General features: G+C 42.4%; 1 protein-coding gene across 2 annotated transcripts in view; it reads left to right on the forward strand.

The window, feature by feature from the left end:
* LOC127578622 (chromatin remodeling regulator CECR2) overlaps positions 1–20,249 on the forward strand; it is a 111,291-nt gene that overhangs the window by 30,749 nt on the left and 60,293 nt on the right. The window contains exon 1 of one of the 2 annotated variants that reach the window (XM_052030800.1): positions 14,397–14,444. The exons of the other annotated variant lie outside the window; for it this stretch is intronic. The gene's annotated coding sequence lies outside the window, so the exon portion shown is untranslated. Of the gene's footprint in view, positions 1–14,396; positions 14,445–20,249 lie in introns of those variants that run through there. 2 annotated transcript variants of the gene reach the window in all.

Genomic DNA, 20,249 nt, shown 5'->3' on the forward strand with positions numbered 1-20,249 from the left:
CACTCATCATTATGAAACTATAGCAGGACAACTTTCCTCTTACACTCTAAACCCCTTGCACTAATGTCCAACATTTGTCTTGCTAGTGACTTGCTTTACCCAAATTTGTTTGGCTTAATATCAGCAATGCCAGTATTTGTATTAACTATGTAAATGGCACATTGATATCATAACTCCAGTATATATACTGATAATCTTATCAATGTTTTGATACCTGAGTTGGTGTTTTGAGGGATTGGTATACTGTGTTTCTCAGACTTCATGACCATCTTTGTCAGTATTTTGTCTTTACTCCAATATTTTTTTAAAAAATCAGTATGTGTATATATATATATTCAGTCAAGGTTCTGTTGGGTTACGAAGTGTGATCTGACACTGTCATCTCAGTCTAGCCATTGTTCCGCAGTGAAGGTACTTCCTCAAAAGACCGAGAACTTGCAAACCGAGGGCACACCACACCTTCATGAGTACAATAATGGCATTCAGGAGCAAATTATCTGCCTATCTGGTGTGCAGTTTAGCAGGAGGAATCCAAGTAAATCGGTCACCATCCCAATTTAGTAAAAATTGACTGCGGTGGAAGTTTGATTCCTTTGTGGTTGGTGGAAAGTGATTCATAATATTGAGGTGCTGACAGAAGATGTTGTCCCAATCTCTGCTGACATTTTCTAAATCTTTTCATTTAAAGAAAAGATGGTGTAAACTCTACAAACCTTCATTGTCTTTCATAATTTTGAATTTCTAAACCTGTATCCTACTTGGATGGAACATACTATAAACAAAACATAAAATGTTTTTCAGCAGTTTTTAATAAGATGTAAAAACAAACATCTGATTAATTGACAGTTTTAGATCTCTCAGCGTATCCTAATTGGATGCCTGTTGTAATTTGTTGTTACGGTAATAAGTCAAACTGGATCCTGCTGACTTTCTTGACTTCAAAGTTTTCTGACTGGAGTTTGACTAAACGAGCTTGACAGCAGGGATGGGTGAGGAAACCAATGTGGTATTTCACAGAATATGTAGAAAGCTATAATAAAGTTAGATTCCTTTTTAAGGCCTGGTGTGTGTGGATGGAATAACTGGTATCATTTGTTGGATCTAGCTTCAACAAAAATATTTAACAATCTAAATTACCAATTTGTCTTGAAGATTCTTTAATATGTTCTGCAGTGGCTTAATCCTGATATATTGTGCTCACAATCTAACAGATGTCTCCCATTAAAATCATCAGCCTACTTGAGGCAGGAGTCCTTGTCTTCCAGTGGCATTACAGATTTTTAAAAATTGTTGAGAACAATTTAACTTATAAATTAAATTGTAATTTGTTGTGAATAGAATCTTTGCCCATGGCATATGCACACAGGTTATTATATCTACATTATAATGGGAAATGAAGCCCATTTTAGGATTATTTTGTGTTATTCAATAAATGAATCTATTGTGATGTTTTATCAGGGGCACTAGATCAGTTTTAAATACATTCAATGAAACTAAATTGGGGATGTGATCATCCAGCTCATTTTTAAATGTATTGATAAATCTTACTTGAAGCCCGAAGGGACTCTTATTTTAACCATCTTTATTAATGGCTGTAGAGGGCTGTATATGTGAAGTTTGCAGATGACCTTAAAGTAATGGTGACAATTATGTGGATGGAAAGTTAAAGATATTAGTTTAAGTGAATTGGCAAAAATATGATTGATTAAATTCATTATGGGGAAGTTTGAGGCCATCCATTTTGCTTTGACAAAGACATAAGAATATTTCCTTAGTAGTGAGAAATTATTAGCAACATGTGAACAAAAAGACTTGAACATTTGTATGCACAAATCAAATGGTTACAAAAAAGCTAATGGAGTGTTGGGCATAATCTCAAGAGGGTGAACATTCAGAAATAAGTATGATGCCTCAATTGGAAAGAGCCTCAATCAAACTCTGAAGTCAATTTTGGGCACCAAAACTTAGAAAACAGATGTATACCATGGAGGGTAAACTTTGGGTTTACCAGCATTATACCAGGATTGAAATGGTTAAAATGAGGGTAAATTGCATAAACTTGATTTATATTCTCTGAAGAAATGATTGAGGGCAAATCTCATGAAGGTGCTTAGAATGATTAAGGGATTCAGTTTGGTGGATTCAGAGAAATTATTTACGTTAGTGAGGGATCCAAAAAAAAGGCTAAAATTAGATTTTGGCCATATTGGAGTAAAAGGAGGAAGCATTTATCTACACAATGGGCAATGGAAATCTGAAACACTGTCCCACAAAGGCTGCAGGTGATAGGTAAATTGAAATAAATGACTGAGGTGGAGATTTTTGTTAGGCAAGGGTATCTAGGCATACAGAACAAAGGCAGGTTAATATGAGCAAAGAAAAAATGCTGACAAAGATGGCCATGAAATCTGAGAAGCACAGAATGCTGATCCCTCATAGCTCTAAATCAGATATCAAAACATTAATAAAGTTAGCAGTTTAGATCTCTCCTTATCCAGGCACAGATAAGGCATGGTTAAACTGAAAGGGCTCAAGTGGTCTACAGTTCTTCTTATCAGCAATACCTTTTTCTCCTTTGAATTAACCAGTATCAGGCCAGGCTTACTTACCTAAAGATGAAGTTCTCTTACTATAGTGGAAAATAACATTAGTGAATTCGAGTCATGTTTTCATCACGGCAGGCAAATCCTTCAATTCCTTTAACAAAATTTAATATTAGAAAATCAGCAGAGTTCTTGCAACTGCAGGGAATGATCCAACTCTTTCACAATCAATATAACAGTTGTATGTACTACAGTTTTTTTAAAATCACACTGGATAGGTTTTGATTTCTTGCATATATTGTGCAAGTAGGGGTTAACCGGGAAAGTACTGTACAGTAGTCTTACCCCATTGGCCCTTTTGCAGTGGTCGCACCTTGCTTGAGTGTACCATGCAGCATGTACCTCTAGACCTTGGAACGTGCTAATGGGCAATGTTTGGTCATAGAACCAGAAAAATAGGAGCGGGACTAGGCCACTTAACCCTTCGATCCTGCTCTGGCATTCAGTATGACTGTGGGTGATCAGTACACATTTCCATATTGCCATTAGAGACTTGGACCTCCACGAAGAAGAAATTTCTCCGCTTTGGTTCTAAATGTATCCTGAGACCTCCCTGCAGCCAGTCTGTTGAGTCCTGTCAGAATTTCATATATTTCAATGAGAAATCCTTTTATTAACTCTATCGAATACAGGTATAGTTGACCCAATCTGTCCTCATGCAACAATCCTGTTTGACCAGGAATCAGTCTGGTAAAGCTTTGTCATACTTTCTTTATGGCAAGTATATCCATTCTTAGATAAGGAAACTAAAATTGCACACATTATTCCAGGAGTGATCTTAACAAGCCCTTATAATTACAGCAAGGCATCCCTGCTCTGAAATCATCCTGTTAATGTATCATTTGGCACCTTAACTGTTTGTTTCCTTGCATGTTTGATTTACAAGGGCACCAAGATCTCTTTGTATGTAAACATTTCCAAATGCACTATGATTTAAATAATTTTGCAGCCTTCCATTTTTCCAAAAGAAAACTTCACAATAATCCACATACCCAGCATCTGCCAAATATTTGTGCTCTTACTCAACTTCTCTAAATCACCTTGAAGCCTCATTGCATCCTTGTCACAACTTTCAATCCCACCCAGTTTTGTCATTGGCAAATTTGAAAGTTTTACCTTTGGTTCTCTCACCAATTATACATTATGAATAGCTGGAGCTCTAACCCCCGTCCCAACTCACAACTGGAAAACTGAGCATACAAGTTAGTTGTAGACTACCCAGGTAAAGTACAAGGCACTATTCCTCTAGTTTGAAGCCAAAGTTCTAGGCCAGATGCAAACTAAAGGAACAGCACCTTGTATTCCATCTGGGTAGTCTACAACCTAACTGCACGAACGTTGAATTCTCCAATTTTAGATAACCCCGCACTCCTGTTGTTCCTTCTCTCACCTATGCAAGTTCTCAAGCACATCCATTTCTTTCCTCTCTCCCCCCACCTCCTCCCCATATGGTTTCATCTGCCTATCACTCCACACCCACTCAGTCCCCTATTCCCTCCCCTCTTTTCCCATATGCCCAGCATCCCTCCCTTATCTGCTTCCACTCATCACCTTCCTTTCTTATCAAATTCCATAATCTGAAACGCTCTTGTCTCCAGTAATCACCTCCCAGCATCTGTCATCTGTCGCTATTTCCACCCACCTTCTTCCCCCCCACCCACCCACCTGGATCCCCTTTAAACCTAACTCCCCTTTACTCTTGTATTTCTGATGCAGGGTGTTGACCCAAAACATCTCCTTTTGTCTCCACAGCTGCTTCCAGACCTGTTTTAGTTTCCCCAGCAGTTTTGTGATCAGGGAGTTGCCCACTTGGGTTCGTGTATTTCTCTCCACAATTCCATGAGCATGTTCTGGGCCAATCATTGCCTGACAGTTTTGTTGCTGAAGGGATTCCACCTCAGGAATTTCTGCACCTGGGAAGGATGAAGGACGGTCAAATCTGGCAGGACATCCTGTCTCTCCTTGGCCAGTATGGTCAGATCCAACCCTCCCAGAGTGAGGGGAAAAAGTAGAGCCTTTGACAGGCATGTTAGGTCTCTACACATCACCTGAGGTAGTGGGAGCCTTGCCCAAGGTTGCCCATTGGAAGCATTGTGGCATTTGGGAATGCTCTTTTACCCATTTTGCCTGGGCTTTGAAAATAGTGATCCAGCAGATTCTACTTTGGAGATCCAGACAAAGAAGTGAACAGCTCAGGTGGTTACTACCATAGTGTTGTGGTGTATGGGCCACATAAAGAGATGAGAGATGCCACTTTACCATCAAGTTCCCACTGGTTATGATGAGGGACTATCCCCCAGCTTTTTTTTGGCCTTGGTGACTGGTACCCCTTGACTTTTGGTGTAGTGTGGGGGGATAAAGATCCCCAGGACCTTCCAGTAGCTGGCCTTGACAGTGAAGAAAGCAAAAGATCAAATGATACACCTGCCAGCTTTGTCCTTGCTTGTTCTCTGTTTTTCTCTGAACCCTGAGGCCATCATTCACATGCCCACAAACCACCGGATGATCTGCTGAATGGGGCCAATGATGTTATCATTTGGACTGAGGCAACTGTGGTATCTCAAAAGTAGTCATATTGTTAAGTGGGCAGCTATTCAGATTAGGAGAAATTTCTTCACCCAAAGGACAATGGATCTTCAGAAATCACTGTTCAAGAAGGGCGTGGAGGCTCAGTTGCTGAGTATATTGAAGACTGGTCAGTATGATTTCTAAATATTAAAATAATTGAGAGACATGGGGGTTAGTGCGGGAAAGTGGCATGGTAAGACATCAGCTACAATCTCATTGAATGACAGAACAGGTACAAGGGAGCCAAATGATTTGCTAGTATTTGTTAATCTTGTCTCCATGGGGATTTTCTTTTAAATTTCATTCCTAAATGATGTGCAACCCTATTGTCCACCAACATCCTGGGGTATTGGGATATTTCAAATAAAACCTTTATCACACTTGAATGTCCACAAGTGCCATTAGCAAAGTGGCATTTTGAATCTAAATATGAGTCATGTTATTTGAGCAGGTCTTCCACTTAATGTAGTATTCAAATTGCTTTTATGATCAGGACAAGACACACAGCTTGTGTGTTTATATACCACTTGCATTCAAATGGTGGGGTGGAGAAAGTACAGGTGAAGGTTGTCTGTTTCTTTAGTGTCTTGCACCTGATTTAAGGTGTGGATTACTCAAGGCCAACAGAACATGTTACCGCAACTTAGATATGTTAAAGTTGTTAATGCTGAGTTTTTCTTCATTAATTTTCAGGATCTGAACATCACCAGCAATGCAAGCATTTGTTGCCTATCCCTAATTGCCTTTGAGAATGTGGTGATGAGCTGGTGCCATGAATTGCTGCAGTCTCTCTGGTGAAGGTGTGCTATTGTTAGGTACTATTAGGTAGGGAGTTCCAGAATTTAAGCTTAGTGAAGGAGCAACCATGTATTTCCAAGTCAGGATAGTGTGTGACTTGGAGGACAACTTGCAGGCGGAGGTGTTTCCATGCCCATGCTGCCCTCGTCCTCCTTGATGCTAGAGGTCACAGGTTTGGTTGGTCCTGTCCCAATAGCCAGGGCAAGTAACTTCAGTGCATCTTGTAGATGGTACAAACTGAAGCCGCTGTCCAGCAATGGTGGAGGTAATGAATATTTAGGGTGGTTGATGGGGTGCCAACAAGCGGTCCGCTTTGTGTCGAGCTTCTGTGGAGGAGTTGGCATTGTACTCATCTGGGCAAGTGGAGAGTATTGCACCATATTCCCAATTTGTGCCTTGTACATGCTGAAAAGGTCTTGGTGTCAGGAGGTGAGACAGTCACTGCAGGATACCCAGCCTCTGACCTGCTGTAGCTATAGTATTTGAGGCAGGTCTAACTGACATTCTGTTCAGTAGTAATCCACTGATTGTTGGGTCCAATATTGAGTCCCTGACCAGCCGTCAATTGTGCCAGGGTTTACATGCTTTAACGGGCTACAAAACAAGGTCAGGTAGTATCGCTGACAACAGCACGTCCCTTCCCAATGAGCTTAATGCATTCTATGCACGTTTTGAACAGAAGGGGATTGGAATATCACCACCCACCCTGATAGCCTCCAATGCACCTGAACCCACAATCACCGTTGCAGACATAAAAGATCAATCTTCTGGAGAGTGAACCTGCAGAAAGCATCTGGTCCAGACAGTGTCCTGGCCATGTCCTTGGACCCTGAGCAGATCAGCTGGCAGAGGTATTTGCAGATACTTTTAACCTCCTCCCTGCTTCAGTATGAGGTTCCCACCTGCTTTAAGAAGACCACTATTATCCAAGTACCCAAGAACAACAAGGTAACTTTAATGACTACCGCCCGGTGGCTCTGACATCCACCATCATGAAGTGCTTTGAGAAGCTGGTCATGGGACATCTTAACTTAAGCCTCCCAGACAATATTGACCCACTGCAATTCGCCTACCACCAAAACAGGTCTACGGTGGATACCATCTCCCTGGCCCTGGATGCATCTCTGGAGCATCTGGATAGTAAAGTCACCTAAATTAGACTCTTGTTCATTGACTGCAACTCTGCCTTCAGTATTATAATTCGAAGCAAACTCATCTCTAAGCTCCCTAGACCTGGTACTCACCACCTCCCTTTACAACTGGATCCTTAAAAGAGCTGGTCATTGACTTCAGGAAGGGGGGCAGTGTACATACTCCTGTTAACATCAGTGGTGCTGAGGTCAAGAGGGTTGAGAGCTTCAAGTTCCTAGGAGTGAACATCACCAATAGCCTGTCCTGGTCCAACCACGTAGATGCCATGGCCAAGAAAGCTCACCAGCGCCTCAACGTCCTCAGGAGGATAAAGAAATTTGGCATGGCCCCGTTGACCCTCACCAATTTTTATTGATGCACTGTAGAAAGCATCCTATCCAGATGCATCACAGCGTGGTATGGCAACTGCTCTGCCTGTTACTGCAAGAAACTGCAGAGAGTTGTGGACAAAGCTCAGCACTTCACGGAAACCAGCCTCCCCTCCCCCATGGACTCTTTCTACATTTGCTGCCTCGGTAAAGCAGCCAACGTAATCAAAGACCCCACCCACCCCAGACATTCTCTCTTCTCCCCCCCCCCACACCCCATCGGGCAGAAGATACAAAAGCCTGAAAGCACACACCACCAGGCTCAAGGACAACTTCTATCCAGCTGTTATAAGATTATATTAAATGGTCCCCAAATACGATAAAATGGACTCTTGACCTTTCAATCTACCTCATTATGGCCATGCACCTTATTGTCTATCTGCACTGCACTTTCTCTGTAATTTTTTATTCTGGATTCTGCTATTGTTTTTACCTTAAACTACCTCAATGTACTGTTGTAATGAAATTATTTGTATGGATGGTATGCGGCACAGTAGCGTAGCGGTTAGCGCGATGCTATTACAGTGCCAGTGATCGGGGTTCAATTCCCGTCGCTGTCTGTAAGGAGTTTGTATGTTCTCCCGTGTCTGCGTGGGTTTCCTCCGGGTGCTCCAGTTTCCTCCCACATTCCAAAGACGTACGGGTAGGTTAATTGGGTTTAAAATGGGCGGTGCGGACTCGTTGGGCTAGAAGGGCCTGTTACCACGCTGTAAATAAAATTAAAAAATTTAATTTAAAAAAGACAAGTTTTTTCACTGTACCTCAGTACATGCGACAATAATAAACCATTTTACCAATCTGGGGCTTGGTGATGCTAATGCCACTGAATGTCAAACGTAGGTTGTTATATTCTCTCTTGTTGGAGATGATCATTGACTTGTACTTTTGTGGTTCAAATGTTCCTTGCCACTTAGAACATAGAACACTACAGCACGGTACAGGCCCTTCGGCCCACGATATTGTGCTGACATTTTATCCTGCTCTAAGGTCTATCTAACCTTTCCCTCCCACTTAGCCCTCCATTTCTCTATCATTCATGTGACTATTTAGGAGTGTCCTAAATGTCCCTAATGTATCTGCCCCCACAACCTCTGCTGGTCACCTCTCATCCTCCTCCTCCAAAGAGAAAAGCCCTAGCTCACTTCAACCTATCCTCATAAGACATGCCCTCCGATCCAGGTAGCATCCTGGTAAATCTCCAGCACCATCTGTAAAGCTTCCACATCCTTCCAATAATAAGCAACTAGAACTGAACACAATACTCCAAGTGTGGTCTAACCAGAGTTCTGTAGAACTGCAACATGAACTCATGGCTCTTGACTCAATATCTTGACTCATGAAGGCCAACGCACCATACGCCTTCTTAACAACCCTATCGACCTGCGTGGCAACCTTGAGGGATCTATGGACGTGGACCCCAAGATCCCTCTCTTCCTTCACACTCCTAGAGTCCTGCCATTAACCTTGTATTCTGCCTTCAAATTCAATCTCTCAAAGTGTATCACTTCACACTTTTCTGGGTTGAACTCCATCTGCCACTTCTCAGCCCAGGTCTGCATTCTATCAATATTCTGCTGTAATCTATGGCAACCTTCGACACTATCCACAACACCACCAACCTTTGTGGTTTTTATAAATGACTTGGATGAGGATGTGGAAGGGTGGGTTAGTAAGTTTGCTGATGATACAAAGAGCAGGGGTCCCAGAACAGATCCCTACAGAACACCACTGGTCACCGACCTCCAGGCAAAATATGCTCCATCTACCACCACCCTCTTCTATGAGCGAGCCAATTCTGAATCAACACAACCAAGTTTCCTGACTTTCCCATGCTTCCTGACTTTCTGAATGAGCCTTCCATGAGGAACCTTATCAAACACCTTACTAAAATCCATGTACACCATATCCACTGCTGTGCCATCAATGTGCTTTGTCACATCTTCACTTCTCAGCTCATGTATGAATGCTGTCTAAGCTTTAGGTCTTGCTATTTCATTTGCTAAGGAGTTGCAAATGGAATTGAAACTTGTGCAATCATCAAACACTTAGCACCTTTTAATGGAAGGAAGATCATTGATGAAGCAGCTAATGAAGATATTTGGGCCCAGAACGTGTCCTGAGCAATTTGATAACACAGCAAACAATGACTTCCATCACTTTGCTGCTGGTTGAGAGTAAACTGGGGATAATTAGCCAGATTGTATTCTTCATGCTTTTTGTGAACAGGACACAACCAGGCAGTTTTTCTACATTCTCAGGTAGATATGAGTCCTGTAACTGTACTGGAAGGCATAGTTAAAGGAACAACTAGCTTTGAAGGGTGGGTCTTCTGTATTACAGCAGTAATGTTGTCTGGCCCTGTAACTTCTGCTCTGCTCTCATGTGGACTGATTCAAATTGGCTGGTGACTGACCAGGTGGTGGCTGGTGAAGCAGAGATGGATCATCAATTTGGCACGTGTCTAAATATGGTTGTGAATGCTTCAGCCTTTAATTTAGCACTCTCTTGCTTGGCTCTGCCATGTTGAGGATGGAGATGTTCTTGTAGCTTCTTCCTCCCTTGATTGTTGAAGTGTCCACCCTTGATTTTTTTTTTGTAATACACAGTTCAAAGGCCCAATTTTGCTCCACAGGTCAAATTTAGAAAAACTATTATAGAAGGAGTATTAGATCACATAGTTGTATGGTGATTTCTAGGAATATACTTCAAGAGAGCAAGTTCATACTATGTTACTGACACATTAGGCAATTATGTTGGGACAGTTGTGAGGAAAGTCAACAGTTGGATGTTGTGGAGAATAATAAGATGGAAAATTTGAGGGAGGTTGCTGATGGGAACCAAAGGAGGAAAATAAAGAAAACAGCTAAAGCCTAAAAGAGAAAAGTAGAGGACCCTGGAATTAGATTAAAACTCAAAAGTAATGCAGGTGAATGTGTTACGAGTCAGGTTGCTATTTGGTGAATGTCCCTTTAAGGCACCTGGACAGTAGAGTAGTTGTGTGTGGTGTTATCAAGACAGCAAGGTTATAACAACGTGCTAGCTGTTTTGCTCAGTGAGTTGAAGTGAGTCGAAGAGAGAGAGAGACACTGACTACTGGTCTCTGTAACAATGGATGAAGAATAATAGCTATGTCTGTCACTACAATCCATGTATGGATTTTTGGAGCAAACATGTGGAGTCCACTTTGTCGTTAACCTGTAGTGGGAAACAGGTATTTCTCTGGACGGCCACATATCAAATGCCTTTGTGGCGGCAGATACTTTGGAACAAAGCAATGGAGATCATCAGTGATTGAGGTGTTGTATGGGTTCTGTCGTGGAACATGTGGATTTCATAATTTCTCTCTACATTCTCTCTCCATTTTCTCTTCAGTCAGCGCTGGTTCTGCAAAAGCCTTTTGCTCACGTTCTACCTTATGACTCGCTAAACTGAACTTTGAGAACTATTCCTGGAGTTGGGGTTTGGGAAATTGCCATACACGCACACGCACACACACACATATACACACGCACACACACACATATACACACGCACACACACACATATACACACGCACACACATATACACGCGCACGCACACACATATACACACACACATATACACATACACTTTGAGTTTAGTTTTGGGAATTATGTTTGATATCTACCATTTTTACTTATTATTACAAGTAGTTATTAATAAAATAATTTTTAACACTTGCATATGACTCGGTGTGTTTCTATTGTTGCTGGTGAGTAACAAATGCAGATGTGTGCTTTTAAGTTAGATATACAATCTTCATTGTGTAAATCTCTGCAAAGCAACACTGAGAAAATGGTGTTGAGGCCAAGATTAGGTCAGCAAAATACTTTCCCAGCACTGAGCAAACCACACTTGAAGTCTCTGCAAATCTGTGGTGTAGTTCAAGGAAGTTTTGGGTTCTGTAAATAAAATGGTTATTGTAAAAAAAAAACTGAATTTCCACAAATGCTCTTCAATTCTGCAATATTAAGAGTTATATCACCAGGTCAAAAACTTGAAATTGGAAGCTGAGATCCTCAAAAGATGTATGGTATTCCTATGATTTGGTCCTTTGTAACCTCTGTTTATACTGTACCTATGAGGATTATTCTAATGCATAAGAATCAAGATAAGTGCACTGTTTGTTATCCCCTAAAATGTCTAACAATTGGATATGTTGCTGCTGCTTCTAAAACAGACCCTTGGGGATTGAGGATGACTGACTTCCATTCCAGTTTTGTGGATTCTAAAGTGGTTAATAAAGTCAGTATTGGAACCATGGACTCTTCCATTGATGAGGCATGTGGTCACTAACAAGATGGGTGGGTGTGTAGTTTGTGACATGGGCCACCACTTCCACTTGTGCAAGGATGATGTGCTCTTGAAGGATAGCCTTGAGGTTCTCGTTACCATCCTGAATGCTGCGCCTCCACATTTTGAGTGGTCACAGGCCAGGAATTCCCAGGAGTCGATGGCGATGTTGTATTTCTTCAAGGAGGCTTTGAGCATGACTTTGAATCTTTTTCTCTGTCCATCTATTGCCCACCTACTGTCAGCATGCGAACAAATTGGCCTGCCCAATGTAGCTGACTGAGTGCAGCTTGGGCTGCAATACAGGGAGAGGGCACTGGGTGTTTGTTTGCTTGTCCTACCAATAAATTTGGAAGTTTTTGCAGAGGCAGAATTGATAATTAGTTTATTATTGGCATGTGTACCAAGATACAGTGAAATAAACTTTGTTTTGCATGCCATCCATGCAGATCTTTCCAAAACATAACTACATTGAGGTAGCACAAAAGGAAAGGCAATAAGACATGCAGAATATAGTGTTACAGTTACCGTTACAGAGAGAGTGCAATGCAGGTGGGCAAATAGGGTGCAAGGGACATGAAAAGGTAGGTTGAGAGATCAAGAGTTCATCTTTATCATACAAGAGGTCAGTTCAAATGTCTTATGACAGCAGGGTAGAAGCTGTCCTTGAGGGATCTTTGATTATGTTGGCTGCTTTCTTGAGGAAGCAGGAAGAGTGTACAAAGTCAATGGAGGGGAGACTGGTTTTCATGATGGACTGAGTTGTGTCCACAACAGTCTGCAATTTCTTGCTGCCTTGGGCAGAGCTGTTGCCATACCAAGCTGTGATGCATCCGGATAGGAAGCTTTCAATGGTGCGTCTATAAAAATAGTTAAGACTCAGCAGGGACATTGCCAAATTTCTATAGCCTTCGGAGAAAGTAGAGGTGCTGGTGTGCTTTCTTGGCCATATTGTCTGCGTGGTTGGATCAGGACAATCTATTGGTGATATTTACACCTAGGAACTTGAAGCTCTCAACCATCTCCACCTCAGTGCCATTGTTAAATACAGGGGCCTATACTCTGCTGAGTCATTGTTTGAGATGTGGCCCATTACAGTGGCATCATCTGCAAACTTGTAGGTGGAGTCGGAGCAGAATCTGGCCACGCAGTCATGAGTATATAGGGAGTAAAGTAAAGGGCTGAGGAAGTAGCCTTGTGGGGCACAAGTGTTGAGGATAATCGTGGTGGAGGTGCCCCGCCTGTCCTTACAGATTGTGATTTGTCGGCCAGGAAGTCGAGGATCCAGTTGCAGAGGGAGATGCTGAGTCCTAGGTCTAAGGGTTTGGAGATGAGCGTTTGGAATTATGGTACTGAAGGCAGAGCTATAGTCAATAAATAAGAGTCTGGCATAGATGTCTTTGTTATCAAGATGTTCCAGAGATGAGTGTAGGGCCAAATTGTAGCGGGAGATTGCCTGGGAGGTTGGAGTTGATGTGTGCCATGACCAGTCTCCCAAAGAATTATTAGTTTTTTATATTTATATGTTAACTCCTGTTTCTCCTTTCTATGGATAGTGGCTGAGTGTTTCCAACCCCCCACCGCCCCAACTTCCATTGGTTTCCACAATGCAAATACTAAATCCTTGTGCCTGTACATAGCATTAGTTTCATCTGCAGAATGTGCTTTCTGCTTCATTGGTTCTGGCTTCTTGTTCATCCTTTTCCAGGCTTCACCCAACCCACAGTCTTCTTGCTATGTGCTCCGGCATGTTCTCCCTACATCCTTCCAGTTTGTTACCTTTCTCTGCTCTTTCAAAAATTCAATACTTTAACTGTAATTTCAGCCAGCATTCCAACTCAACCCATTGCGGCTTGCTGTTTGTTTTTGTTTCTGTAAAACTTGTCGGAGCATATATTGTACAATTGCAACATAGGAGTGTCAGTAAAATTTGTGACTCAGATCCTCGGAATGGGGCTGAAATAAGAAGTGAATGTTATTAACTGAATCAGACACAAGTTCCAAAAGAAAATTTGTTGAGAATGTTAAAAACATATGTCATTTGTATTGGTCCTCAAAATCCTGCAGTAACAAAGATCTGGAATTGTGGAATTGCCCCTGAAGATGCTTCATTCCTGCACATTCATATTGCATTCCAATTATGAGCTCCAGGAGAAATCCAGTCCACTCTTCCAGTGTGATTCAATGCAGTAGAATCTGCCTGTTCTGATTTTCAGGTGTAGCAGGTGTGGACAATTCTGTGATGTTCAGAGGTGACGAGGAATAATCATAAATAATTGCTACTCTGACAGGAAGAGGTGTTTTTCTATTTTGTAAGAGGACTCAACACAATTTAAAGTTCACAAAGGCGATGGTTCCTGCCTTTGGGTCAATGGCCTTTCACCTGATGGATTTTTTTTCTGTTTATCTCTCCACAATTCTGCCTTGCCTGTTATTTCCAGCATTCTGTTTTTATTTCAGATTTCCAGCAAGTGCAGTTATCAAGCTGGACAACACAACCTTGTCCTCAAACTACTTGTTGAAGATGCATCTGTCCGTGGCAGTATTGTATGAGTGGTAACATAAACAGCAGAATTCCTCCACAATCTGCAACCTTGCGCTGCCATTGCCACCGAGACAGGGGACCAAATCTGGCTTAGTGAGGTGTGTGTAGTAAAGTATAAAACCAAAGTAAATTACTGTGGGTGCTGGAAATCTGAATTTTGAAAAAATAGCAAATACTGCAAACATTCAGCAGTTAAAACAGCACTTGCAGATAGGAAAGCTGGGTTTGCATTCTACACCAGTGTTCTTTCCTTTTAATTTTGGTAAAAGTCTATGTCTGAAAAAATTATTGTTTTTTCCTGGCTCAGTTGAACGTTTCTTGTGTGCAGGGGGATTGTTTTTCATTCCTGCTGCTGTTCTTCAATGTGGTGCCAGCCTGGTGGTGAAACTGTATAGGGCTGCATGTGTGCAGCTAAGTTCTGAAAACGATGTGCTGTGGTCAGAGCTAAGCAATTCTACAACCAACTGATTGAGGTCATTTGCCTAAAATGTCAGCTCTGTCTCTGTCCACAGATGCTACCTGATCAACAGATTATTACCAGCACTTTGAAAATCAAAAAATAATGGCAGATGCCAAAAGACTGAAATAAAAAAAATAAGAAAATGATAGAAATCTCAGCAGATCAGGTAGCATCTCTGGAAAGAGACGATCAATGTTTCGGGTCTTGAAGGGCTTCTTTCTGCAGATACTGTGTGACCTGCTGAGTTTTCCCAATACTTTCTGGCTTTATTGCCAGCATTCTGAGTTTGTTTCAGATTTCAAGCATCTTCAGTTTTTTTTACTTTAAGATCAGAGCAAAGTTTTGCAGATGTGCCACATAAAGTTGGGGATGGATTTGGACAATTAATCAACCAATGACTGTGGCAACTATATCTACATAATGCTTTCATTGAAGCAAAATATCCTCAGTTGCTTTACAGAAGCATTATCAAACAAAATTTGAAGCCAAACCAAGTGTCAAACAGAAGATTGGTGACAAGGTGGATGTTTGGGGTTGGGAATTCCAGAGTTTAGGGCTTTGATACTGAAGGTGCATCAGCCAGTGCAGGAATGGTTAAATTTGAGGATGATCCAGAGGCCAGACTTGGAGGGGAAAGATATCTTGAGGTTTGGAGACACAAAACACAGCAAATTCTGGAGCAACACACAAAGCTTGGAGCAACTCAGCAGGCCAGGCAGCATCTATGGAGAGAAATGGGCAGTCAACTTTTTGGCTCGAGACCCTTCACGTGCTTTTTTAAAAAAAGATAGAGGGAAGATGGCCAGTATAAAAAGTTGGAGGGGTGGGGTGGAGCAAGGTGGATATCTTGAGGTTTATAGTGTAGGTGATAGGGGTGATTTGAAAAGATTAATAACCTGTTTTTTTCAAAAAAAAAACTAATTATTTTTAATGGTGACCATGAAACCACTGGATTGTCATTAAAAACCCTTGTAGTTCATTAGTCCGGTTTGAGTGCAACTCCATACCCACCATGACCACCTGAAGCGGTCTACCAAGCCACTCAATTCAAGGGTACTTAAGCATGTGAATAATTGCAGGCCTTGTTAATGATGCCCAGATCCTGAAAAAGTAAGATTTTTGAAATGTAGCCCAGTTTTTTTTTTAAATGTCATCATTAAGTCCAGGGTTTAGATGTTTCAAAAGGGACAGGGAAGGAGGTAAAAGAGGGGAGTGGCTTTGCTGATCAAGGGCAGTGTCACAGCCATAGAAAGAGGGCGTCCTGGAGGGATTGTCTACTGAGTCAGTGTGGGTGGAAGTCAGAAACAGGAAGGGAGTGATCACTCTATTGGGAGTATTGTACAAACCCCCCCCCCCCCCCCCCCCCAATAGTAGCAGAGACACTGAGGAGTAGGTCGAGGGGCAGATTTTGGAGAGTGCAAAAATAACAGGGTTGTTGTCATGGGTGATTTCAACTTCCCTAATTGATTGGCACCTCCTTAGTGTAAAGGGGATAGATGGAGCAGAGTGTGTTAGGTGTGTCCAGGAAGGATTCCTGACACAGTATGTGGACAGGCTGGCTAGAAGAGAGGCTGTACTGGACCTGGTACCAGGCAATGAGCCTGATCAGGTGTCCGATCTCTTGGTGGGAGAGCATTTTGGAGACAGTGACCATAACTCCTTGACCTTTACCATAGCCTCGGAGAGGGATAGGAGCAGACGATATGGGAAAGTATTTAATTGGAGGAGGGGGAATTATGATGCTATTAGGCAGGAACTTGGGAGCGTAAATTGGGAACAGATGTTCTTGGGGAAGAGCGCAGCGGAAATGTGGAGGTTGTTTAGGGAACACTTGCATGGGGTTCTGGATAGGTTTGTCCCATTGAGGCAGGGTAAAGTGATGGTAGAGTGAAGGAACAGTGGTTGTTGAGATGTAGAATATCTTGTCAAGAGGAAAAAGAAGCTTACCTGAGGTTTAAAAAACATGGATCAGACGGAGCCCTGGAGAGTTACAAGGTAGCCAGGAGGGAGCTTAATAATGGACTTGGGAGAGCTAGAAGGGGGCATGAGAGGGCATTGGTGAGTAGGATTAAGGAAAACCTCAAGGCATTCTACACATACGTGAGGAATAGGAGGATGACTAGAGTGAGGGTAGGGCTGATCAGGGATAAGTGGAAACATGTGCCTGGAGTTGGAAGAGGTAGGGGAGGTCCTTAATGAATATTTTAGTATGCACCAGTGAGAGAGAGACCTTGACGTTTGTGAGGATGGCGTACAATAGGCTGATATGCAAGGGCATGTCGACGTGAGGAAAGAGGATGTGCTGGAACTTTTGAAAAACATTAACATAGGTAAGTCACCGGGGCCGATGGGATATATCCAAGGTTATTACGGGAAGCGAGGGAAAAGGTTTTTGCACCTTTAGAGGTGATCTTTGAGTCCTCACTGGCCACAAGAGTAGTACCAGATGATTGGAGGGTGGCAAATGTTGTTCCTTTGTTTAAGAAAGGGAGTAGGAATAACCCTGGGAATTACAGACCAGTGAGTCTTACTTCAGTGGTGGGAAATTACTGGAGAAGATTCTTAGAGACAGGATTTATGGGCATTTGGAGAAGCATAGGCTGATTAAAGACCATCAGCATGACTTTTTGAGGGGCAGGTCATGCCTCACGAGCCTAATTGAATTATTTGAGGATGTGACAAAGCGCATTGAAGGTAGAGCAGTGGATGTGGTGTACATGGATTTTAGTAAGGTGTTTGATGAGGTTCCTCATGGAAGGCTCATTCAGAAAGTTAGGAGGCATGGGATCCAGGGAAACTTGGCTGTGTGGATTCAGAATTGGCTCGCCCATAGAAGACAGGGTGGTGGTAGATGGAGCATATTCTGCCTGGAGGTCAGTGACCAGTGGTGTTCTGCAGGGATCTGTTCTGGGACCCCTGCTCTTTGTGATTTTTATAAATGACTTGGGTGAGGAAGTGGAAGGGTGGGTTAGTAAGTTTGCTGATGACATGAAGGTTGGTGGTGTTGTGGACAGTGTAGAAGGTTGCTGTAACTTACAACAGGACATTGATGGGATGCACAGCTGGGCTGAGAAGTGGCAGATGGAGTTCAACCCAGAAAAGTGTGGAGTGATGCACTTTGGGAGATAAAATTTGAAGGCAGAATACAAGGTTAATAGCAGGACTCTTAGTAGTGTGGAGGAACAGGGGAATCTTGGGGTCCACATCCATTGATCCCTCAAGGTTCCATGCAGGTCGATAGGGTTGTTAAGAAGGCATATGGTGTGTTGTCCTTCATTAGTCAGGGGATTGAGTCAAGAGCCATGAGTTCATGTTGCAGCTCTACAGAACTCTGGTTAGACCACACTTAGAGTATTGTGTTCAGTTCTGGTCACTTCATTATAGGAAGGATGTGGAAGCTTTAGAGAGGGTGCAGAGGAGATTTACCAGGATGCAACCTGGATTGGAGAGCATGTCTTATGAGGATAGGTTGAGTGAACTAGGGCTTTTCTCTTTGGAGCGACGGAGGATGAGAGGTGACTTGATAGCAGTGTACAAGATGATAAGAGGCATAGATTGAGTGGACAGTCAGACTTTTTCCCAGGGTGAAAATGGCCAACATGAGGGGGCATAATTTTAAGGTGATTGGAGGAAGGTATAAAGGGGACGTCTGAGGTACTTTTTTTTTACGCACAGTGGTGGGTGCGTGGAACGCACTTCTGGCAGACGTTGTGGGGGCAGATACATTAGGGACATTTAAGACATTCTTAGATAGCCACATGAATGGTCGAAAAATGGAGGGCTATGTGGGAGGGAAAGGTTAAATTAGTATTAGAGCAGGATAAAATGTTGGCACAACATCATGGGCTGAAGGGCCTGTACTGTGCTGTAATGTTCTATGTTTTAAGTGGCACAAGTGCAGTAACTGAACTAGTAGCCAATTAGATGGTAAAGAAATGAACCTTTACTGTCACCATTTGATTGAATGGAACTACATTTTAATGTACTCATTTTAAAAGTGGCTTAGCCTTATTTGAGTGGGTGGGAATTTTTTGTTCCTGTACAACAGTGAATAATACATGGAGGATGCTGTAAAGATTAGAGCTATCGATGTGACCTGGAGGAATGCCTCTACTTAACAGCAATGTGCGAAGAGACTTGAAACAAAATAGAAATGGCAGAATCTATGGAGAGGACAAACAAGTTAGCATTTCAGAAGTCAAAAGTACATCAAAACTGGAGGAAATTGCAAATGAGAATCAAAAAGGGACAGAACAAAAATAAGGTGAATGGTGAGAAGAGGAGAAAAAGCAATTGAATGACTGTAAAGTAAGTGCAAAGGAGGAGGTAGTTAAATTGCAGAAAGAATATCAACAGGAGACAATAGGAAGAGAAATCAAATAAATTGAAGACAATTGAGATGACCAGATTCTGTGAAAAGCTGAGCAGTTGGGGGTGGGGTGGAAATGTGTTTAAATACAAGAAATTGTACCGTGAGCAGCTCGCAAAGGAAGCTGGCAGAACAAAATCTCAGACGTGAGTCCGCACTGCCGCACTAGTAGGACATTGACACGCCACTGCACAGTCTTCCTCTTCCCAATGCCAGATGTCTATTCCAGGACTGGCTGGTGGAAAGAAGGTAGGAGCTATTGCTATAGTCTGAAGTTAATTTGATGTCCACAAGACATGAAGCAAAATTAGACCATTCGGCCCATTAAGTCTGCTCTGAATCATGGCTGATTTATTTTTCCCTCTCAACCCCATTCTCCTGCCTTTTCCCTGTAACCTGTGACACCCTTACCAATCAAAAACCCATCAACCTCCACTTTAAATATACCCAATTACTTGGCCTCCACAGCCATCTGTGGTAATGAATTCTACAGATTCACACCCTCTGGCTAAAGAAATTCCTCCTTGTCTCTGTTCTAAAGGAACATCCGTCTATTCTGAGACTGTGCCCTCTGGTCCTAGACTCTCCCACTACTGGAAACATGCTCTCCACATCCACTCCATCCAGGCTTTTCAGTGTTCTGTAGGTTTCAATGAGATCCCCTCTCATCCTTCTAAATTCCAGCGAGTACAGGCCCAGAGTCATCAAATGCTCCTCTTGTGTTAACCCTTTCATTCATGGGATCATTCTTGTAAACCTCCTCTGGACCCTCTCTAATGCCAGCACATCCTTTGATATGGGGCCCAAAACTGTTCACAATACTCCAAATGCAGCCTGACCAACACCTTATTAAGCCTCAGCATTACATCCTTGCTTTTATATTCTAGTCCTCTCAAAATGAATGCTAACGTTGCATTTGCCTTCCTTACTACCGAATTAACCTGTAGGGAGTCCTGCATTAGGACTCTCAAGTCCCTTTACACCTCCAATTTCTGAATTCGCTCCCTGTTTAGAAAGTAGTTCATGCCTTTATTCCTTCTACCAAATTGCATGACCATACACTTCCCTACGCTG

This window comes from Pristis pectinata, chromosome 15 (assembly GCF_009764475.1).
Source record: "Pristis pectinata isolate sPriPec2 chromosome 15, sPriPec2.1.pri, whole genome shotgun sequence".
Classification (NCBI taxonomy): Eukaryota; Metazoa; Chordata; class Chondrichthyes; order Rhinopristiformes; family Pristidae; genus Pristis; species Pristis pectinata.